Below are 9,587 nucleotides of genomic sequence, written 5' to 3'. Positions count from 1 at the left end.
CCCACTGCGTAAATTCCAACTCTCACACTACTGAAAAGCATCTATCTTGGAAAATTTTCACCATTTTTGGATGCACGCAATTTGTTATTTCAGATTCTTCTGATTTTGCAGGAACCCAGTCCAGAGAGACTTTCCTCAGCTGAGAAAGTTCCCAAGTGAGTTTTGTTGAAGTTTTGTTGGGTTTTCTTTTTTGTTTTTGGAGGATTTTTGTTTTGGGTTGGTGGGGATTGAGCATTTGCAGTGGGTGAATGGAGTAGAAGATAAGGTTGTTCTACAAGATTGACTCATTCAAATGAGTGCCGAGTCCCTTGAATTCAAATGATGCAACCACAACTATTGCCAGAATACATGATCTAGCACGGATTTTGGAGTAGGAGCAAATTGGAAGAGCAAATCATTCGAGCAATAATCGTCCATTAGCAACAAATGTTTTTTGGGTGGAAAAAATATAAAGAACCCAAAAAATAGAAGTTTCACCGCTACCAAACAGAGGAAAAAATAAACACAAGCAACACAATGATTTCGAAATGAGGAGAAAACTAGGGATCTGGCTTAAGCCTTAAGCCGGATCAAATTAGAACGACCCCAACTACAAAAGTCAAAAAAATGAAGAACCCCAAAAAAAAAAAAAAAAAAAAAAAAGCCTTAAAAATAAATGAAAAATCCAGCACCGAAAAGAGGAGAAAATAAACAAAGCACCACAATGATTCCGAAATGAGGAGAAAATTAGATCGACCCATGAACTATAAAAGTCAAAAAACGAAGAACCCACAAAAAATGAAAGAAAAATGAAGAACCCAGAAAACATAAATGAAAAATCTGGCACCAAATAGAGGAGAAAATAAACAAAATCAACACAATGATTTCGAAATGAAGAAAATTAGAACGACTCATGAACTACTAAAGGAAAAAAAAAAAAAAAAAAAAAAATGAAGAACCTCCCGAATCCGTCCCTGCAACTCTTTCTTCACGCCTTTGCCTTCATCGTTCTTTGCTTTCTTTTTTTATTTTATTTACTGACTTTTTTATTCTCTAAAGACTATCTAACGGAGAAGTTAACGTTAACTTACCTTTTTTTTTCCTTCTTTTATTTCAGATCCGACGTGCCTCATTTTTAACGCTTGGATTTCTTTTATGAAATCCAAGCCGTTAACTGGATACTCTCCAGTCCTTTAAGGACTGGAGAGGATCCGAATCCTTAATTAATACTTAACTTATTAATTAATCATACACTCTCACTAAATCTTAAAAAAAAAATTTCAAGCCTTTTCTTTTTCTCTCTTTAATGAAAATGGATCAAAGATAGAAAGTTGGAACATCAATAAATGCCATCAACACCAGTAGAAGGGTCCGAAAAAGAAATCTTAGTTTAGGCCCAGCATGTGACTACGTGAGCATCTCTGGTTACTAGAGTGCGTAGGACCTTAATACACAGCACACGGCGTGCCGTGCACGCTTGTACAATTTTTTTTTTTTTAATTAAAAGAAAAAAAAAATTTGCACGCTGTGTGCTCTTTTACTTCACCCATATGATGATATTGGAATTTCAAAAACTAAAATTTGTTTTGAAAAATATGTTCGAGTAATACTAATTTAAGTAGAATACATGTCACAATTTTTTTGGATCTCACGTGTCACAGTATCAAAATCTGATAAGTTGATAGACGAAATTTGATTGTAAGAAGTAAATTATTTTTTTAGTATACTTTAAGAACATCTGAATTCATTTTAATACTATATAAAGCTAATTACAAATTAGGTAAATCAAACAAAATAATTTTAACATTTTTTCCAAAATCTTAATTTCGGCCCAAGTTCTTCCAATAGTTTTAGGTGTTGGCACTAAAGAGAATTCTTGCTGTGTTTGAGTTGCCCCTCCTTTATTTTCTATTTTCACGTACACGTAATCTTGCCTGAAGAAAATAAACTACCGACTGTTTGGACCCATTAACCCATTATCTAACAACATTCTTTAAGAGCACTCACATATCACAATCGCTTTGTCATTTCTCATTTTATTTAAACACTAAAAAATTATTTACATTGGATTATACATCTTAAATATAAAATACTTTTTTTTTTTTTTTTTGCAATTGTAAACAGTGCACCGTCACATGTAGCGGGCACTGTTTACACATTCATTACTATTGATCTCTTCACATCTTTATTTTCTCAAAATTTTCTCATACTATTTATCTCTCCGCATTCATTTTTTTCCAAAAGTTGATAAATAGGATCTTTTCAAAAAAATACGTTCTTTATAAAAAAAAATTAAATGATATAGATAAAAAAAAAAAAATAGATATCAGATATATAGCGTCTTTTAGAGCATTCACAATGGCTTAGCCATTTTTTACTTTTATCTAAAATAGATAAGTAAAACACTAAAAAACCTTATACATTGGATTACGTATTTTAAATGCAAAATACAATTTTGTTGCATTCACCGCTACATGTTGTTCACATATCTATCTCATTAATATACTATTTCTCTCTTCCCATCTCTCTTTTCCCAAAATTTGCTCATATTATTTATCTTCTACATCTCTAATTTCTCAAAATTTGCTCTTACTATTTCTCACTCCGTAGAATCTTTAGACAAAAATATAATCCTTATAAAAAAAAAAAATTATATAGATAAAAAAAAAAAGATAATCGAATATATGATGTCTTTTAAAACTTGTTAACTAAACTAAATAAAATGTGTGTTAATTAACCATTTTTCATTAAAAATATACTAAAACAATACAAATGCTCTAACAACTTGACTAGATACAAGAAGGATTTCAAAAGATACTTTTTTTTTTTTTTTTTTTCTTTTTTTTGAAAGAATTTCAAAAGACACTTAAAATCAAAACAATCGACCAACTAACTGACAACCTTTAAAAGTGTTGGGTCATATTTTCCCAACAAATAAACAATAATACAAGACCTCAACACTTATCGCCAATGAGTCAACAAATCAATAGTTTATTTATTTAACAAATAATATAAATACATGACTTCACTAAAATAAATTAACCAACTATGCTAACACCAAACACCAAGTGTCATTACCACTTAATCACTTTGCCCATATGATACATCATGGATCCTCAGCAATCCATATCATAAAACAGCACCATATCACCTTCCACTAAAGTGGACACGTGGATTCTCAGTTAACAAGTTGCTACTAAACCCCTATAAAAAGGGGGTCTCCCAACTATTCTAGAGGGCTGACTCTTTAATCTCTAAATTTATTTCTTACTTAAACTCTTATTGTTCAAACATATCACTGACTTAAGTATTAGAGAGCCTTCGCGGCACCCAGCCCGAAGACCCTTTGACGCTCTTATTATTTTATAGGAGCTGAAGATCAGAGACGCCACAAAGAACGAAGATCACACCATTCAGATCACACCATTCAGAGCTGTTGTACATGAAAATCGTGCATCAACAAAAAGCTTAACGCGAAAGAATGTCAAAAGGCTTCTCGTGAACCTGCGCATGAACGCCAGGTTTCCCATTTCAGCTTCCAAAGTGCTTTGGGACAAAGATGCTCGTATCCCTCGCAAGCTCTCTCTCTCTCTCTCTCTCTCTCTCTCTCTATATATATATATATATATATATATATATATATATATATATAATGAGTTGGAGGCTGAGAGAGCCATGTTTGAGCTTGCTAACGAGATTATTATTAGCGTCATCGTCGAGGCCACTTTCATGGAGGTCTACCGTGATGGGTTTGAGGAGGGCAAGAGGATCCTTAATGAGAAATCACCCAGAGATTGATGTCTCGCATTTGTCAGAATTTCTGACCATATTTGGTGCTAGTTTTTCTTTAACCATTTATTATTTATTTACTTTCATTATTTTCTCTTTTCAAATGTGAACTTGGATTTTTTTTTTTTTTTTTTTTTTCCCTTTTCATAAAAAATAATAGAGAAATATTAGTAAAGCTTGACGTTTAGTGCTCGTAACAAGTAGTTAGGTAAAATAACAAAAAGTTGATTCAACGTTTAGAGCTAATTGATTTTACGTTCGTTCCCAAATCTTAATTTGGACCCAAGTTCTTCCAAGCATTCTAAAACATACAAGAAGGATTTCAAAAGACACTTGAAATCAAAACAATCGACCAACTAACTGACAAATATTAAATGCTTAAGGCTTCTCGTGAACTTAACTGACACCACATTATGACCAGGTTTCCCATTTCAGCTTCCAAAGTGCTTTGGGACAAGATGCGCGTATCCCTCACACGCTCTCTATATGTATATATATACACTCCCAACCTCTGGCCTCATCGGAAAGTAGCAGGAGCTGCTGAGGAAGTCTCTCGGCGTTATGGATGAGTTGGAGGCAGAGTTCAGAGCCATGTTTGAGCTTGCTAACGAGATTATTAGCGTGATCGTAGAGGCCACTTTTATGGATGGCTACTGTGTTGGGTTTGCGGAGGGCAAGAGGTTCCTTAAAGAGAATCACCCAGAGATTGATGTCTCGCATTTTGAGGTACATGACTTTCCCATGCCGCCAGGAGCCTTGAAAGATCTTGATGATCTCAAGGAGCTGTGTCGGTTGAGCTGGTCTTCCTTCTACTGAGACCAAGTTTCATTTGACAGATTAAGGATCCAAGTCGTCTCCCCCCCGCCCATGATTTTGTGTCTTTTTCTACTTATTCTGCGTCTTTTGGTGGGTGTACATTCAGTACTTTTGTATGAAATGAAACACTTTTGATTGTCGATCAAACATTTTCCCTGCCCTTTCTGACTTCTTTATCTTGTGTATTGTCTTTATTGGATTTTTTACTCCCATGTCCCGCACACCCATCTGGATATATGGTAACGTATGGTTTTGCTCTAGCCATCCCTAAACAAGATCGAGCTTTCTTCTTTTTTTGGCTTGTTTTTCATAAAGCACTTTCCACTGGTGACCCATTGCTGGGTTGGGGCTATAATATTGGTGATACTTCTTGTTGCTCCTTTTGCTGTGATTGTGTTGACACTGTTAATAGGCATATTTTCTTTCGTTGGGGCTTTGGACCCTGGGATTGCAGGCTAATAATTAAGCAATACTGATTACATTCAATCAAAATATGTATCATCTCATATTTTTCCAAAAAAGTTCAAAAATATTTTTAAATTTTTTTACCAAACATATTAGCCTCTCCAAGCTGAGTTTTATTTAGTGCAGCTGTATATCATCTTTGGTTGCTAAGAAAGGCTAAGCTGCTTCCTGGAGTTTGTAGCTGATTGTTAGAGGACAATGGAATTTCATTCATAAAAAAAGAACAGAAAAAAAGGCTGTTCATCAGGCTATGTTCCTCTTTAGTGGCCTAGCCTTCCACAACTATAGCAGTAGTTCGAGATCTACTTGGTACTTATTTTGGATCTACAATGTGGGTTTGTTCCCTCATGGAACATTGAATCCCAGAATCAATGGATATATATATATATATATATATATATATATATATATATATTAATGACAATCCCAGAGTTTGGGGCTTGTTTGAGAACTACATTTTTCCCAACTCAACTCAACCCCTTTTCTGAATTAATATTTGAGTGATTTTTGAACTCAACTTAACGCTTTCCATTTTTAGGCCGTTTATAGTGGGCCGATCATTTCGGCCCATTGTTAAGAGGATGGGGCCTTATTTCCCCCACCGTACATTGCACTCGCAGGTACCAGCGTGGTGCATATAAAAAAGAGAAGTTCCATTTAGTAATATATTATGCTACTGTTAATAAAAATTAATTTTTATTTACTTTTTTTAAGTACTGATTTTTATTATTATATCATTAAGTTATATAATATTAGTATAATAATCTAATAAATAATATTACGTTGTACAAAAGCAGGTATGTTGTACCATATTTTGTTAATTTTAATAAAATAGTGAATTTAATTTGAAAAAAAAAAAAAAAAAAACTTGTCCCAAATTAAATCCTTTTTAGTTTATTCAGTTCAAATAAACTTGAAAAAATCTTAATTCTTCATAGTAAAACAAAGCGTCTCTCAAAGTTCAATTAACTTCAGCCAATGGAAATCTAAGATTCAGGCGTCACCACCTAAAACCTCATCCACGCCGTCCACTTCAGTATAGAAAACACAATTCATCCGCCGTCCGATCTCTTACAGAGAAATCACACAGATAGTCAATTATATTCGTCCGATCCCGACTCCACGCTATATATAGACCTCAACCTCAGGCTTTTACAAATCTTTGGTTCAGAGAGAGAGAGGCAGAAGCTTAGAGAGGTAAGTTTTCTTTTTTCCTTTCTATATTTTTGAAACTCAGGGTTTTCTATTTCGGTTGTATATTGAAATTGAAATGGTTTCAATTGAAAGTTAGGGTTTTGGAACTTTCTTGCTTCAGAAGGTGTAGTCTTTCGTTAATTAGTTGATAAGTAAGGATTACTATTATGAGATTTTATTGGACTTTTGTTGTTTGATGTGGTTGAGTTTTCTGAGAGGACCTCTCTTGTTTTACGCATGTTTGGTTGCCAGAGTACTCCACATAGCCTAACAATAGCTCATTGAGGCACTCAAATCCTTTCACCTCAGCCTTCATGGCTCTTAACAGCATAGCTAGGCGGCTCATAGCGTCAGCTACCTACTTGGTTAAGGTTCCTCTGGCTGTTGATAAACTTCAGAGCTTGATGGTTCGTGTAGAGGGTGAAGTCTCATTGAATAAAGTTGTGCTCCCATACCTTCAATGCTCTCAGAATAGCATCGAGTTCTTGTTCATATCTTGACCACTTCTGCCTTGTCTTTCGGAGCTCCTCACTGAAAAACTCGACCGGCTTACGTCACTCAACCTCGAACAATTTGTCGAATACGGTAAAACTAGTACCGTTGCTGTACATAGCTTCTCTTTGATGAGTTTGAAACTCCGCTCGGCTTTTTCATCCCAATTGAACTTCCCTTTCTTCATACACTTGGTGATAGGGACTACAATATTGCTAAAATTTCGAACAAAGCTTCGATAGAAGGTTGCTAACCCATGAAAACTCCTCACTTCTCTCACTATCTTGGGTGTATGCCATTTTTGGATTGCTATCACCTGTTCTTCATCAACTTGAATCCCATCTGAACTAATTATAAATTCGTGGAAAAGTAGTTGGTCCATCATGAAGTTGCACTTCTTCAAGTTGACGAACAATTTGTTATAATGGAGGGTCTCCATTACATTCCTTACATGATCCATGTGTTCTCCCGTGTTGCGACTGTAAATAAGAATATCATCGAAATAAAACTACAATGAATTTACTGATGATAGGTTTCAATACTTGGTGCATGAGTTGCATGAATATGCTCGATGCATTTGACAATCCGAATGGCATAATCATTGACTCGTAGTGTCCTTCTTTAATCTTGAATGCAATCTTCCATTCATCTCTTGGTTGGTTACGGATTTGATGATATCCGTTTCTTAAATCGATCTTCGAAAAGATCTTAGCTCCTGACAGTATATCAAACATATTGCCTATCCGATGGATAGGATGCCGATACTTCATCGTGATCTTGTTGATAGGTCGATTGTCCACAACACATCCGCCAACTACCATCCTTCTTTGGTACAAGCAAGGCTAGCACGACACATGAGCTCATACTCTCCCGCCACTGTCTCCTCTGCATTAGCCCCTCTAACTTGCTCTTGCAAAATTTCATTCTCCTTGGAGCTCATCCGGTAGTGTGAAAGTTTAGGGAGGCTAACTCTAGGCACTAAGTCAATGCAATGCTTGATATCTCTCATAGGTGGGAGTCCCTCGTGCATGTAGTGAAGTCTCGGAACTCTTCTAACATCAATGATCAATGCACCTGCTTGGGAATGACTTTTTGGCTCTTGTTATTTGGAGAGCCTGGTTAATTAAAGTTAAATTTGAAATAGAGTAGTAGTTTGTTCTTTTTATTAGTTTTTTCAAATGTTTGAAGGAAAGCAGAATTTGAAGAGCTCAATAGGAATGCTCTTAGCGGAGCGGGTTTTAAAGATTTAAATTCTGAAATTTCGTAAAATTTGGATTTTCTTTGGTTCTTTCATTTTTTTTCTTGGCAATCAAACAGAAAGTCAACGTTCAATTATATAGAGTGCAAGACCGAAGCATAGAGAATGAGATTGTGGATGATTTTAATTCTGGTATTTTCTCGCAGATGACCCGTACGAAGCAAACTGCTCGCAGAAACAAAAAGCCTCGCAGGAAGCAACTCGCAACCAAGGTTTGTAATTTTCGATCAAACTCGTATTCTCCAGCAGCTTTGTGCCAAAATAAACGTGTTAGTTCTTTGTTGTTCATTGTTTACACACAGGCTGCTTTTAAGGATGACTTGGAGGGTTATAGAGCCATGTCGTCCATCCTTAAGACCCAGTTTGGGAATATTAACTTGATGTTAGAGGCCACCTTTATGGAGGGCTACCGTGCTGGGTTTGACAAGCTCAAGAGGATCCTTAAAGAGAATCACCCAGAGATTGACGTATCCAATTTTGAGGTACACGACTTTCCCATGCCGCCCGAAGCCTTGAAACATCTTCCTTCTGCAAACCAAGTTTCATGTGACTCGCCGGCCATCTCCCCCCAGCCATGATTTTGTCCTTCTCTACTTATTCTGCGTCTTTGGTATGAATTGAAACACTTTTCCTGCCCATTTCTGAGTTCTTTACGTGTATAATGTTTTAAAAAAATTTTGACTCCACGCCCAACGGGAGCAAGAAGAAGAAGAATGGCAAGAGTATGCTTATGTGTAATTATGGGTTTAAAACCATATTTTGTGGGTGGCTTGGGTTAGATGTTAATTTGGTGAGTGCGAAATCCAAAAGTTGTTCTTGGTGTTTTGATGAAGATTTTGAAGAGCATGGATGTTGCCAAAAAAAAAATATCATTCGGTTCTTGGTGGGAGATGTTAATTTGGTGGAAAAAACAGTGGCTTTTGTGTTATATATGATTCTGGTAACTTCCTTGATATGCTAAACTTGATGATATAAGGGCAAGTAAGCCTAAGATTGAGGGGGTGGAAATTGGTTTGGTTTGCTCTAACTTGCTCTCCCTCTTTTGGCCATGTTCCCAGAATCGAAGGATTGTTTACATATATTTCGACTTGATGAATCAAAGGAATGTTTTCACCACTGACTTTGAGTGTAACCTCGAGTAAATGGGACAAAGTTGTAACTAGAAAATTGATTGTTTAAGAAAAATAAAGTGGTCCGATTAGGATAATCAAATCTCAAGTAGTGAAATCTGGGCAGGTCGAGGCTGTGAATAAATTTAAATGCCAAATGAAAAAACTTTGAGCCTAAGAAAGGCCATACAAAAGTTTCTAAGCTAGCCAAGAAGGGCAATCTCGTGGCCATTTGTAGCGGGCTGATCATTTTGGCCCATAGTATGCGGATGGGGCCTTAGTTTACCCGCTTTACGTTGGACCCGTGGTTAACTTGGTGATGCTTATAAAAAAGAGGAGAGACCTTGGCATCGTTTGATAAACGATTTTGCCTATTTTTGGCTCTATACTATTCATCACACTTTTTTATTTTTTAATGTTTTCTTACTTTTTACATCATATCAATCATTTTTTATTATTTTTCATATAAAAAATTATTACAAAAC

General features: G+C 35.7%; 1 long non-coding RNA gene across 1 annotated transcript; it reads left to right on the top strand.

Annotated features, from left to right (window-relative positions):
* The first annotated feature begins 6,047 nt into the window (after positions 1-6,047).
* On the top strand, positions 6,048-8,819 carry LOC132166392 (uncharacterized). The gene is made up of 3 exons (XR_015909490.1): positions 6,048-6,246; positions 8,140-8,205; positions 8,296-8,819. It is a non-coding gene; the product is annotated as an uncharacterized LOC132166392 (long non-coding RNA).
* Positions 8,820-9,587: the final 768 nt, after the last annotated feature.

Source organism: Corylus avellana, chromosome 11, assembly GCF_965113065.1.
Source record: "Corylus avellana chromosome 11, dhCorAvel1.hap1.2, whole genome shotgun sequence".
NCBI classification, from domain to species: Eukaryota; Viridiplantae; Streptophyta; class Magnoliopsida; order Fagales; family Betulaceae; genus Corylus; species Corylus avellana.
This window is presented reverse-complemented; position numbering and strand designations above follow the sequence as displayed.